The sequence below is a fragment of the Papio anubis genome, chromosome 13 (assembly GCF_008728515.1).
Source record: "Papio anubis isolate 15944 chromosome 13, Panubis1.0, whole genome shotgun sequence".
Lineage (NCBI taxonomy): Eukaryota > Metazoa > Chordata > Mammalia > Primates > Cercopithecidae > Papio > Papio anubis.
Window position 1 is genome coordinate 48,269,537 of NC_044988.1, and position 11,166 is coordinate 48,280,702.

Consider the following 11,166-nt stretch of genomic DNA (forward strand, 5'->3'; position numbering starts at 1 on the left):
CCCGGTCTACCCCAATTTCTTAACCAATCTTGCATGCACACAGATACTGTTGATCATATCTAAAGCTCCAAACAGACCCATTAAAATGATATCCCTTATACCATTATACCTGAATATATAATGGTCCTTACTTGGCAAGAAAAAATACAGTATTTTTCCCCCACCTCCGCACATGTAATTCAAAATAAAATATAAAACTAAGCCATAAATACTAAACCATAAAATAAGTGTTACGAAATCCAAAAAAGTTCTCGTTTGGGTTTTTTCCTATGTTGCCATCTTCAGTGTTTTAAGCAATCAAATTATTACATTTTTCTTTTCTTTTTCGTGTTCCGGGGCTGTTTGCTCCCTAAGCAAATGTTTGCTCTGCTTATTGGTAATCCATCCCTGCTCTAATGACCTCTTATTTTGCATCAGAAGACTCTCGCCCTTTCACCTACAAAATGCCTCCATCTTTTCCTTTTTTGTTTTAAACCTGTGAGTCATTTCCTCACTTAAGGCTAAGCAAGCTTCTTTTTGCTTTTATTTGCCTGTGAAGCAGAGCGCCCCAGGGACTAATTTTGGGAACAAGGGACTCTTCAAGCCCACAAAGGATGAAGCACACCAAATTCTGCACCCCCAACTCTTTTTCAGCTTCATGAGTCTGAGAACATGAAACCAGTGGCAGGAATAACACCCAAGGTGAGATGCATAGTGAAGCAAACAAAAAAATTTTACCCCAGACTATACTTCTTTCACATATTTTGAGATGGCTGTTCAGAGGACCTGCAGGCGGAAGTAGTCCTATGAAGCTGTTTTTGTTTTTTTTGTTTGTTTGTTTTTTGTTTTTTGTGGGAGAGGCTTGCAATATACAGAGAAAATCTGCACTGATGCAGCCAGGTGCTCTCTGAGGCTTTCCCTTGTCCAGATATAGGAAAGGTTAGTGGAGAGTCTGACACCTTTAAAGGTCTGAAAGAAACATTAACCATCTATTCTCTCCAATGGCTACTACCTGTGAGGTTTCATCTACATCAGTGGTCCCCAACCTTTTTGGTACCAGGGATAGGTTTCATGGAAGACAATTTTTCCATGGACCAGGGCAGGGGGATGGTTTTCAGGAGGAAACTGTTCCACCTTAAATCATCAGGCATTAGATTCTCATGAGGAGCCGCAACCTAGATCCCTTGCATGTGCAGTTCACAGTGGGGTTCTTGCTCCTAAGAGAACCTAATAACAGCTGCTGACCTGACAGGAGGCAGAGCTCAGGCGGTATTGCTCACTCACTCGCCACTCACCTCTTGCTGTGCGGCCCTATTCCTAACAGGAATGTAAATGGCCACAATGTAAATGGCCCAAAGTTTGGGGACCCCTAATCTACATAATGAGATGACTTTTGCTAGCCAAGTTTCCATTTCTGTCTTGCCACTAAATCCTGATTTACCACCATTACCTGTTTTGGGGCATTCTCTGAGTCCCCAAAATTTGTGTAACCTCAGGAGTGGTATATAAGCTTCTGAACCCACTGAGAGGTGGAGTAATTACTCTGTGGTTCCCCCACATGCCCAATAATACATTTACGTCTTTTTATAATAATACATATACATCTTTTCTCCTGTTAGTGTGCTTTTTGCCAGCTGATTTTTCAGTGAACCTCCAGAGGACAAAGGGGATGTTTTTCCTTGGCCCCTGCGGTAGGTTGCCATTAGATAGGGTGCGTGCAGTGTGGCAGTCCTGGGGAGTGGCAGGACATTACCATGGATTTGGCGAACTTGAGATTCTTGGAGGTTTTCAGGGCTTTGTTTGGTTCCCTCCAGGATTCAATTTACCGTCATTCAGGATCTGGCTCCTGTCTCTTTCTCACCAGCTTCTTCTCTGGACTTTACCTATGTGAAAGAAAAACAAATCTTGGGACCCCCAAATCACTAAGCCAAAGGGAAAAGTCAAGCTGGGGATGTGTCACACAAACCTGCCTCCTATTCAAAGATAAGCTACATAAGCCAGGAGCAGTGGCTCATGCCTGTAATCCCAGTCCTTTGGGAGGCTGACGCAGGCGATCACTTGAATCCAGGAGTTTGAGACCAGCCTGGGCAACATGGTGAAATCCTGTCTCTACAAAAGATACAAAAATTAGCCGGGTGTGGTCGCATGTGCCTGTAGTCCTAGCTACTTGGTGGGCTGAGGTGGGAGGATCGTTTGAGCCTGGGTGGTCAAGGCTGCAGTTGGGGACTGCTATAATGGAGACACTGCACTCCAGCCTGGGTAATAGAGTGAGACCCTGTCTCAAAAGAAAACAAAACAAAAAAGCTACATACTGCCCTTATAATTTGCCCACTAGGAAATTCCTTGTGGGCCCTAAGATCTTTACCCTAAAACATTTATGTTGAATTTCATCCTCACACTGTAAATTGATAGCTTACATTCACAGGGGTGAGACATAGGACAGAACTCAACATCATCCCTCAGCTCACCTGAGACAAATTAATATCTAATTGCTTCCTCTGGCCTATGTTTATTTTATCGTATGTAAAAATGCAGATTCACTGAGCTAGATGAATGCGTGGCTATTCCTCTACCCCCCATCTCACATGTCAATGGCTAACCAAAGACTCAAAGGAATGCAACCATTTGCCTCTTATCGGCCCACACCTCTTAAAAATTTCTCCTCTCGGCCGGGCGCGGTGGCTCAAGCCTGTAATCCCAGCACTTTGGGAGGCCGAGACGGGCGGATCACGAGGTCAGGAGATCGAGACCATCCTGGCTGACACGGTGAAACCCCGTCTCTACTAAAAAATACGAAAACTTAGCCGGGCGAGGTGGCGGGCGCCTGTAGTCCCAGCTACTCGGGAGGCTGAGGCAGGAGAATGGCGTAAACCCGGGAGGTGGAGCTTGCAGTGAGCTGAGATCCGGCCACTGCACTCCAGCCTGGGTGACAGAGCGAGACTCCGTCTCAAAAAAAAAAAAAAAAAAAATTTCTCCTCTCCCCAATATCCACTCCTTTACCCTTTAGATATTGAAACCCTCAAAATCATCTTTGGAGAAAGGCACAGACCTGTCTCCCATGTGTGTGTCCTTAGCCTTGGCAAAAGAAACTTCTAAATTGATTGAGTCCTGTCTCAGATACTTTTGCATTACACCTGTCTTTAAACTTTAAGCTCTAGTCACACAGATTTACTTACAGTCCTTTGAACACATCCTAGTATAGGATTCCTGTGTGTCATCGCTCCTACTGTCTCCACCTTGTTCACTGGGAATTTATCCCTCAAATTCCCACCTGGGGGTGGTGGACAGATGCCACTACCCCCAGGAAGACCTCCCGACTACAGATGGAATCCATCCCTCAGACACCTCTGCACCTCTGTACTTTGTACACTTATGCTTGTCGTTTTTTGTTTGTTTGGTTTTTTTTTGAGACGGAGTCTTCACTCTGGAGTGCAGTGGCACGATCTCGGCTCACTGCAAGCTCCGCCTCCCGGGTTCACGCCATTCTCCTACCTCAGCCTCCTGAGTAGCTGGGATTACAGGCGCCCGCCACCTCGCCCGGCTAGCTTTTTTTTGTTTGTTTGTTTGTTTTTGTATTTTTTAGTAGAGACGGGGTTTCACCATGTTAGCCAGGATGGTCTTGATCTCCTGATCAATCTCTCGATCAATAGAACGAGATATCCTCTCAAAAAAAAAAAAAAAAAAAAAAAGAACAACTCCCTCAACACTCACAGACACACACACACTTCTTCCCCCACACACTACTGAAGCGGCCATTGCAAAATTGTAACTGAGACAGTGAAAGAGATCTGACCTAACCAACTCCATCTTGCTTCTCACCTCCAAGCTGTCCTTGTTCACTCCTGGGTGTAGGCTGAACTAACTTTGGGAGGAACTTAGTTTACAGTTTAGAGGTTTTTTTGTTTTGTTTTATTTTGTTTTTTTGATACGTTGTTTTGCTCCTGTTGCCCAGGCTGGAGTGCAGTAGTGCAATCTCGGCTCACTGCAGCCTCCACCTCCTCGGTTCAAGTGATTCTCCTGCCTCAACCTCCGGAGTAGTTGGGATTACAGACATGTACCACCACGCCCTGCTAATTTTGTATTTTTATAGAGATGGGGTTTCTCCGTGTTGGTCAGGCTGTTGGCAAACTCCTGACCTCAGGTCATCCACCTGCCTTGGCATCCCAAAGCGCTGGGATTACAGGCGTGAGCCACCATGCCCGGCTACAGTTTAGAGTTTAAAGCAAAGATGATAATACCCCTTTCCCAAAACAAACCCCCTTCTTGCCTAGGGATTAGACTGCCTTTATAGACCTCTCAAATTAGCCGCAAGATTAGAAATTATGGTTTAGGGCCGGGTGCGGCGGCTCACGCCTGTAATCCCAGCACTTTGGGAGGCAGAGGCAGGTGGATCATGAGGTCAGGAGTTCAAGACCAGCCTGGCCAAAACGGTGAAACCCCATCTGTATTAAAAATATGAAAATCAGCCGGGCATGGTGGCGGGTGCCTGTGATCCCAGGTACTCAGGAGGCTGAGGCAAAGAATCGGCTGAACCCGAGAGGCGGAGGTTGCAATGAGCCGAGGTTGTGCCACTGAACTCCATCCTGGGCAACAGAGCAAGACTCTGTCTCAAAAAAAAAAAAAAAAAAAAAAAAAATTATGGTTTAGGAGTCATGAAACTGGAGCCTACACGACTCTGACCCTCTTCAAATTGCTCCTGGGAATAACATCATCTAAATTTTAGGTTTAATGTAAAACCTAAAACCAGTGCTTAAGGTATTTTGCAGATCCTGCACTTGATGGATCAGCTGGCACAACCTAGATCGATAAACTAGCTCATTTGATCTTATAGCCCTCCCACCCCGGAACTGACTCAGTGCAAGAACATAGCTTCGACCCCTATGATTTCATCTCTGACCTGACCAGTCAGCACCTCCAGATCACTGGCTTCCCCTACCCACCAAATTGTCCTTAAAAACCCTGATACCTGGGGGGCCAGGCACGGTGGCTCATGCCTGTAATCCCAGCACTTTGAGAGGCCGAGGCGGGCAGATCACCTGAGGTCGGGAGTTCGAGACCAGCCTGACCAATATGGAGAAACCCTGTCTCTACTAAAAATACAAGAATTAGCTGGGCATGGTGGCGTATGCCTGTAATCCCAGCTATTCAGGAGGCTGAGGCAGGAGGTTTGCTTGGACCTGGAAGGTGGAGGTTGCAGTGAGCCGAGATCACACCATTGTACTCTGGGATAGCTGCCTCTGCAGTTTTGTTGGAGGCAAGTGCTGTTGCTAGCCACGTTTGGGAAAAAAAAGCAAAAAACAAAAAACAATAACCCTGAAACCATTTTTTTTTTTTTTGGCTTAGTTTTTTTTTTTTTTTTTTTTTTAGAGGCAAAGTTTCACTGTGTTGTCCAGGCTGGCCTCAAACTCTTGGGCTCAAGCCGTCCTCCTGCCTCAGCCTCCCAAATAGTTAGGATTACAGGTGCAGACTTGAGAAGCCATGGACAGCTCAGGCTTGGCTTCCTTCATTTTTGTGAAGATGCCTGATCCTTTCATTTCTGAGTCCTATTTTTTGAGAGCCAGTAGGAAGTAGGAGTAGGAGAAAAGGAGTGAATTTTAATATATTAGTATGTTAATTTTGTAAAGAGAACTGAGCTAAAGTTTCAGGAATAACTTAACTATTATATTCACTGTCTACCTCAACATCCCAGCTCTGGAATTGCATTTGGCAAATATTCTTTTCTTAGGCTGGCTTCTGACAGGGCTAATATTAGTAGTTCTTAATGACTCAAAAACAACTGAGGGAGTTAGGGGAACTCTGACTTTACCAATCAATGCCAGTGTATCTCACTCTCTGAGTTGGCAGAGTGAAATTCTCAAGGTCAGGATTAATTTTTGTCATCCCTGGATGAGTCATTTCTTTTATCTGGGCCAATTACTCAAAGTTCCACATTCAATTTAATATTTCATTAAAGAAAAATCCAAAAGGCTTCACTATGTGAAGGCATAGGGTTGGTTGCATCATGATTTCCAAAGTTTAGCAAACATGTGATTACCACACTACTTATAAATGTTATGAAATCCATCAAGAATTCAGAATTTGTCTTCTAAAATGTAAGGCTGTATTGATGTCAAGTTAGCCTGATGTAATTTTAACAGATCTCTAAAACAAACACAAAATCATCTGATTGAGGCATGCAAAGAGGCAGAGAAAAATAAAAGAAGAAACAAAAAACAAATCAATGGCGGGTCTGGTGGCTGACGCCTGTAATCCCAGCACTTTGAGAGGCTGAGATGGGCAGATCACTTGAGAGGTCAGGAGTTTGAGACTAGCCTGGCCAATGTGGTGAAACCCCATCTCTACTAAAAATACAGAAATTAGCCAGGTATGGGCTCTCATGCCTGTAGTCCCAGCTACTGGGGAGGCGGAGGCAGGAGAATTGCTTCAAACTGGGAAGCAGAGGTTGCAGTGAGCTGAGATCATACCACTGCACTCCAGCCTGGGCGACAGAGCAAGACTCTGTCTCAAAAAACAAAAACGAAAACAAATCAATCTGTCTTTGAAGTTAGAGCACTGCAATGAAAAAATAAAAAAGGTTTGCGATACAAAGTTATGCTGTAAGAATGGCATCTACCATAGCAACATCACTTTTCTTTTTCTTTTTTTTTTTTTTTTGAGATGGTGTTTCACTCTGCTGCCCAGGCTGGAGTGCAGTAGCACGATCTCGGCTCACTGCAGCCTCTGCCTCCTGGGTTCAAGCAATTCTTCTGCCTCACCCTCCCGAGTAGCTGGGATTACAGGTGCCTGCCACCACGCCCCGGCTAATTTTTTGTGTTTTTAATAGAGATGGGGTTTCACCATGTTGACCAGGCTGGTCTTGAACTCCTACCTCAGATGTTCCGCCACCACCCCCCCTACTCCTCCCAAAGTGCTGGGATTATAGGCATGAGCCATCACATCCAGCTGTCACTTTTCTTTTTTCTCTTCTTTTCTTTTTTTTTTTTTTTTTTGAGACAGAGTCTTGCTCTTTTGCCCAGGTTAGAGTGCAATGGCACAATCTCAGCTCACTGTAACCTCCACCTCCCGGGTTCAAGCAATTCTCCTGCCTCAGCCTCACCAGTAGCTGCTACTATAGGCGTGTGCCACCACACCGGCTAATTTTTTGTATTTTTAGTAGAGACGGGATTTCAGCGTGTTAACCAGGATGGTCTCGATCTCCTGACTTCATGATCTGCCTGCTTTGGCCTCCCAAAGTGCTGGGATTACAGGCATGAGCCACCGCGCTCAGCCTGAAACATCACTTTTCTAAGCTTCCAGAAATGTTCATGCTTGGGCTTTAGCAAATGAAATCACTCTAGTCTACTGTCAGAGGAGAAGAAACAGTCTATTGTTCTGAAACTGAAATACAGATCGGCCATGAACCTGCCCTCACTGACATTCATCACTCAGATTCTGATTAGATATAACTAACGGAAATGGAATACGAACTCAGAAACACTCTGCCACCCCTCCACTCCCGATATTAACACATCTCAGGCTGGCTTTACAGGTCTACAGATGTAACCCTGGAAATGTAGAATAGCTAAATCCAAATGTCTCTAGTTAACCAAGAGCTCTTGATTTTTTTTATTTAAGACAGAGTCTCACTCTGTCACCCAAGCTGGAGTGCAGTGGCACAATGTCGGCTCACTGCAATCTCCATCTCCTGGGTTAAAGTGATTCTCCTGCCTCAGCCTCCTGAGTAGCTGGGATCACCAGCGCCTGCCACCATGACTGGCTAATTGTTTTTTGTTTTTGTTTTTGTTTTTGTTTTTGAGACAAGGTTTCACTCCGTCGCCCAGGCTGGAGTGCAGTGGCGTGATCTCGGCTCACCGCAACCTCCACCTCTTGGGTTTAAGCGATTCTCCTGCCTCCCGAGTAGCTGGGACTACAGGCATCTGCCACGGTACCCGGCTAATTTTTGTAATTTTAGTAGAGTTAGGATTTCGCCATGTCGGCCAGGCTCACCATGTTCTTGACAGCTCTCCACCAGGTGAGCATATGAGGCTCATAACCAGTTCTTATTTATTTAATGGAGGGAGGGGGAGATTCTGATTGGGGTAGTCTCAGACCGAACTAAATTTTAATATATTCATGTTAGATAAATGATCTGGCTACCTAATAACACAATTTCCTATGAAAGATAAAAATCAAGAACTGAAGACTATTTCCCAGAAAAGGAATAGCAGTGATTTTATTACATTTATTCTTTCTCTCTTCCTCTTGTACCCACACATACACACAGATTGGGACATACACTCCAAACTGCCAAGGAATCTGTTTGTGGTGCAATTTTTGGAAGTCAAAGATATTGCACATTTTAAGTCACAACCTGGCCGGGCACAGTGGCTTGTAATCCCAGCACTTTGGGAAGCCGAGGCAGGTGGACGACTTGAGCTCAGGAGTTGGAGACCAGCCTGGGCAACATGTTGAAACTCTGGCTCTACAAAATATACAAAATCAACTGGGTGTGGTGGCATGCACCTGTTTTCCCAGCTACTCAGGAGGTTGAGGTGACAGAATGGATTGAGGCTGGGAGGTGGAGGCTGCAATGAACCAAGACTGCACCACTGCACTCCCTCCTGGGTGTCAAAACCGTATCCTGTCTCAAAACAAAACAAAACAAAACCGACACAATCTGCTTCAAAATCAGAAAGCATGCCATCTCAAGAGATATACCAAATAATTGGCAATGGTGATCTGGGATAGATGGGCAGGGATCGTAAAAAAACTTTCACACTTTTCATATTATGTATCTCTTATAATGTTGGAAAATGTTTAGTGAGCCTATATTTCTCCTTTTGTAAGCAGAAAGTATAACACAGAGAATTTTTAAAAACAAAAGCAGCACGTCACATCTCTTAGCAGTGGACCACATACTACCATCATTCACTTCATGCCGGACTTCTTGTGATAGTTCTGCCTGTTCATAAGAATCCCTGATTCACAATCTCCAAGCAGCTGTGAGGGTCCCTGAAAAGATTTGGCAGCTCCTTACCAGTCCTCTGAATGGGCAGAAAATCATGCATGCAGTCCAGGTGTGGTGGCTCACAGCTGTAATCCCAACACTATGGGAGGCTGAGGCGGGTGGACCACAAGATCAGGATTTTGAGACCAGCCTGGCCAACATGGTGAAACCCTGTCTGTACTAAAAAAAAAAACAAAAATTAGCCGAGTGTGGTAGTTTGTGCCTGTAATCCCAGCTACTTGCGAGGCTGAGGCAGGAGAATCGCTTGAACTCGGAAGGCTGGGGGTTGCAGTGAGCCAAGATCGCACCATTGCACTCCAGCCTGGGTGACAGGGCAGGACTCGTCTCAAAAAAAGAAACAAAACAAAACAAAACCAAAAAAATCACACATGCAGATACAAATCTGGGACAAAGTAGAAGCCCTTGGGCTTCCTTTCCTTGTAAACTTTTCCCTCAGGTCTGTCAGGACTGTCTTCACCATCAGAATGAGCAATTTCCCTGTAAGTCCTCGCCTATCTTCTCACCCCCATATGCCTTTTGTTTATGGTTGATTTCCCAGGTCTCTCTGCAAATGGCTAAGGGACACAGAGGTTTAATCTGGTATTGACTGTCAGCACTAACAAACCTCATGCTTAGTGAAAGATGTGCTTAGAACTGAACTGTTAGGTAGAGCCCTAAAAATATGTGGAGGAAGAATGTTGAAGATGAGGTGGGGAACTTTCGTGCTTTGGGGCATGGAAACCATTTAGCATAGTGCACATTGGCAGGATGTCAAGAACCTGTTTTCCAAGATGCCCAAAAGAATAATATACTGTATTCAAGGAGGCCCTGGCAAGTGTGCAGCCCTGTATTGGGTAACATTAGGGGATCAATAGAGGTAAAATTCATGACCCCTCGGCCGGGTGCAGTGGCTTATGCCGGTAATCCCAGCACTTTGGGAGGCCAAGGCAGATGGATCATGAGGTCAGGAGTTCAAGACCAGCCTGGCCAACATGGTGAAACCCTGTCTCTACTAAAAAATACAAAAATAGCCAGGCGTGGTGGCATGCGCCTGTAATCCCAGCTACTAGGGAGGCTGAGGCAAGAGAATCTCTTTTTTTTTTTTTTTTTTGAGACGGAGTCTCGCTCTGCCGCCCAGGCTGCAGTGCAGTGGCCGGATCTCAGCTCACTGCAAGCTCCGCCTCCCGGGTTCATGCCATTCTCCTGCCTCAGCCTCCCGAGTAGCTGGGACTACAGGTGCCTGCCACCTCGCCCGGCTAGTTTTTTGTATTTTTTAGTAGAGACGGGGTTTCACCGTGTCAGCCAGGATGGTCTCGATCTCCTGACCTCGTGATCCGCCCGTCTCGGCCTCCCAAAGTGCTGGGATTACAGGCTTGAGCCACCGCGCCCGGCCTTGGCAAGAGAATCTCTTGAACCCAGGAGGTAGAGGTTGCAGTGAGCTGAGATCACACCACTGCACTCTAGCCTGGGCAACAGAGCAAGACTCTGTCTCACCAAAAAAAAAAAAAAATCATGACCCCTGCTCTTGAAGAGTCCAGAATACATAGTTAGTAACTGAGATATCTGTTGTAAAGAAGCAAGGCAATACTGTTCTCTCTCTTTCTCTCTCTCTCTCTCGTGTGTGTGCGTGTGCATGTGTGTAAAGTACTGATTCCTTACTACGCCGACTCAACAAGACCAGCTCATCACCAGTTTGCTACATAGACAAGTTCCTTGAAGACATTCTTCACGTCTTCACCAAGTCACGTACTGCTGCCCAAGCCTTCCCTTTCCTGTGGCCCTCTGGCTTTGGCACACTCTTCCTCGTCTCTAGCCACGCTTGCTGTCTCTGTGGGGACGCACGAGCAGAAGGGCTGCTTTCACATACCTCAGCTTACCCCAGTTGCTTCAAACTACTCTCCACCTCCCTTGCTTGGTAGCCTTTCTTCCATGCATCACTTCAGTGTCAGCCACTGCTAGATTATTAGCCCTTGAGGGCTCCTGCTTTCTTTTCCAGCCAAGCACACTTTAGAAAGAAAGCCCTAATTGTTCTGACAAAATGTTCTGTTCAACCAGAATGAACTCATAGTGGAATCCTGGGAACTCAGGCAAACAACTATTGCCAATCAGGTTGCTGCCAGCCAACTCCAAGAACAGTCTAGAAGTAAGAGCCTGCTGATTGCTCTGCCTCCTCCCACCCTATGTCAAATGATGTCCTGCTC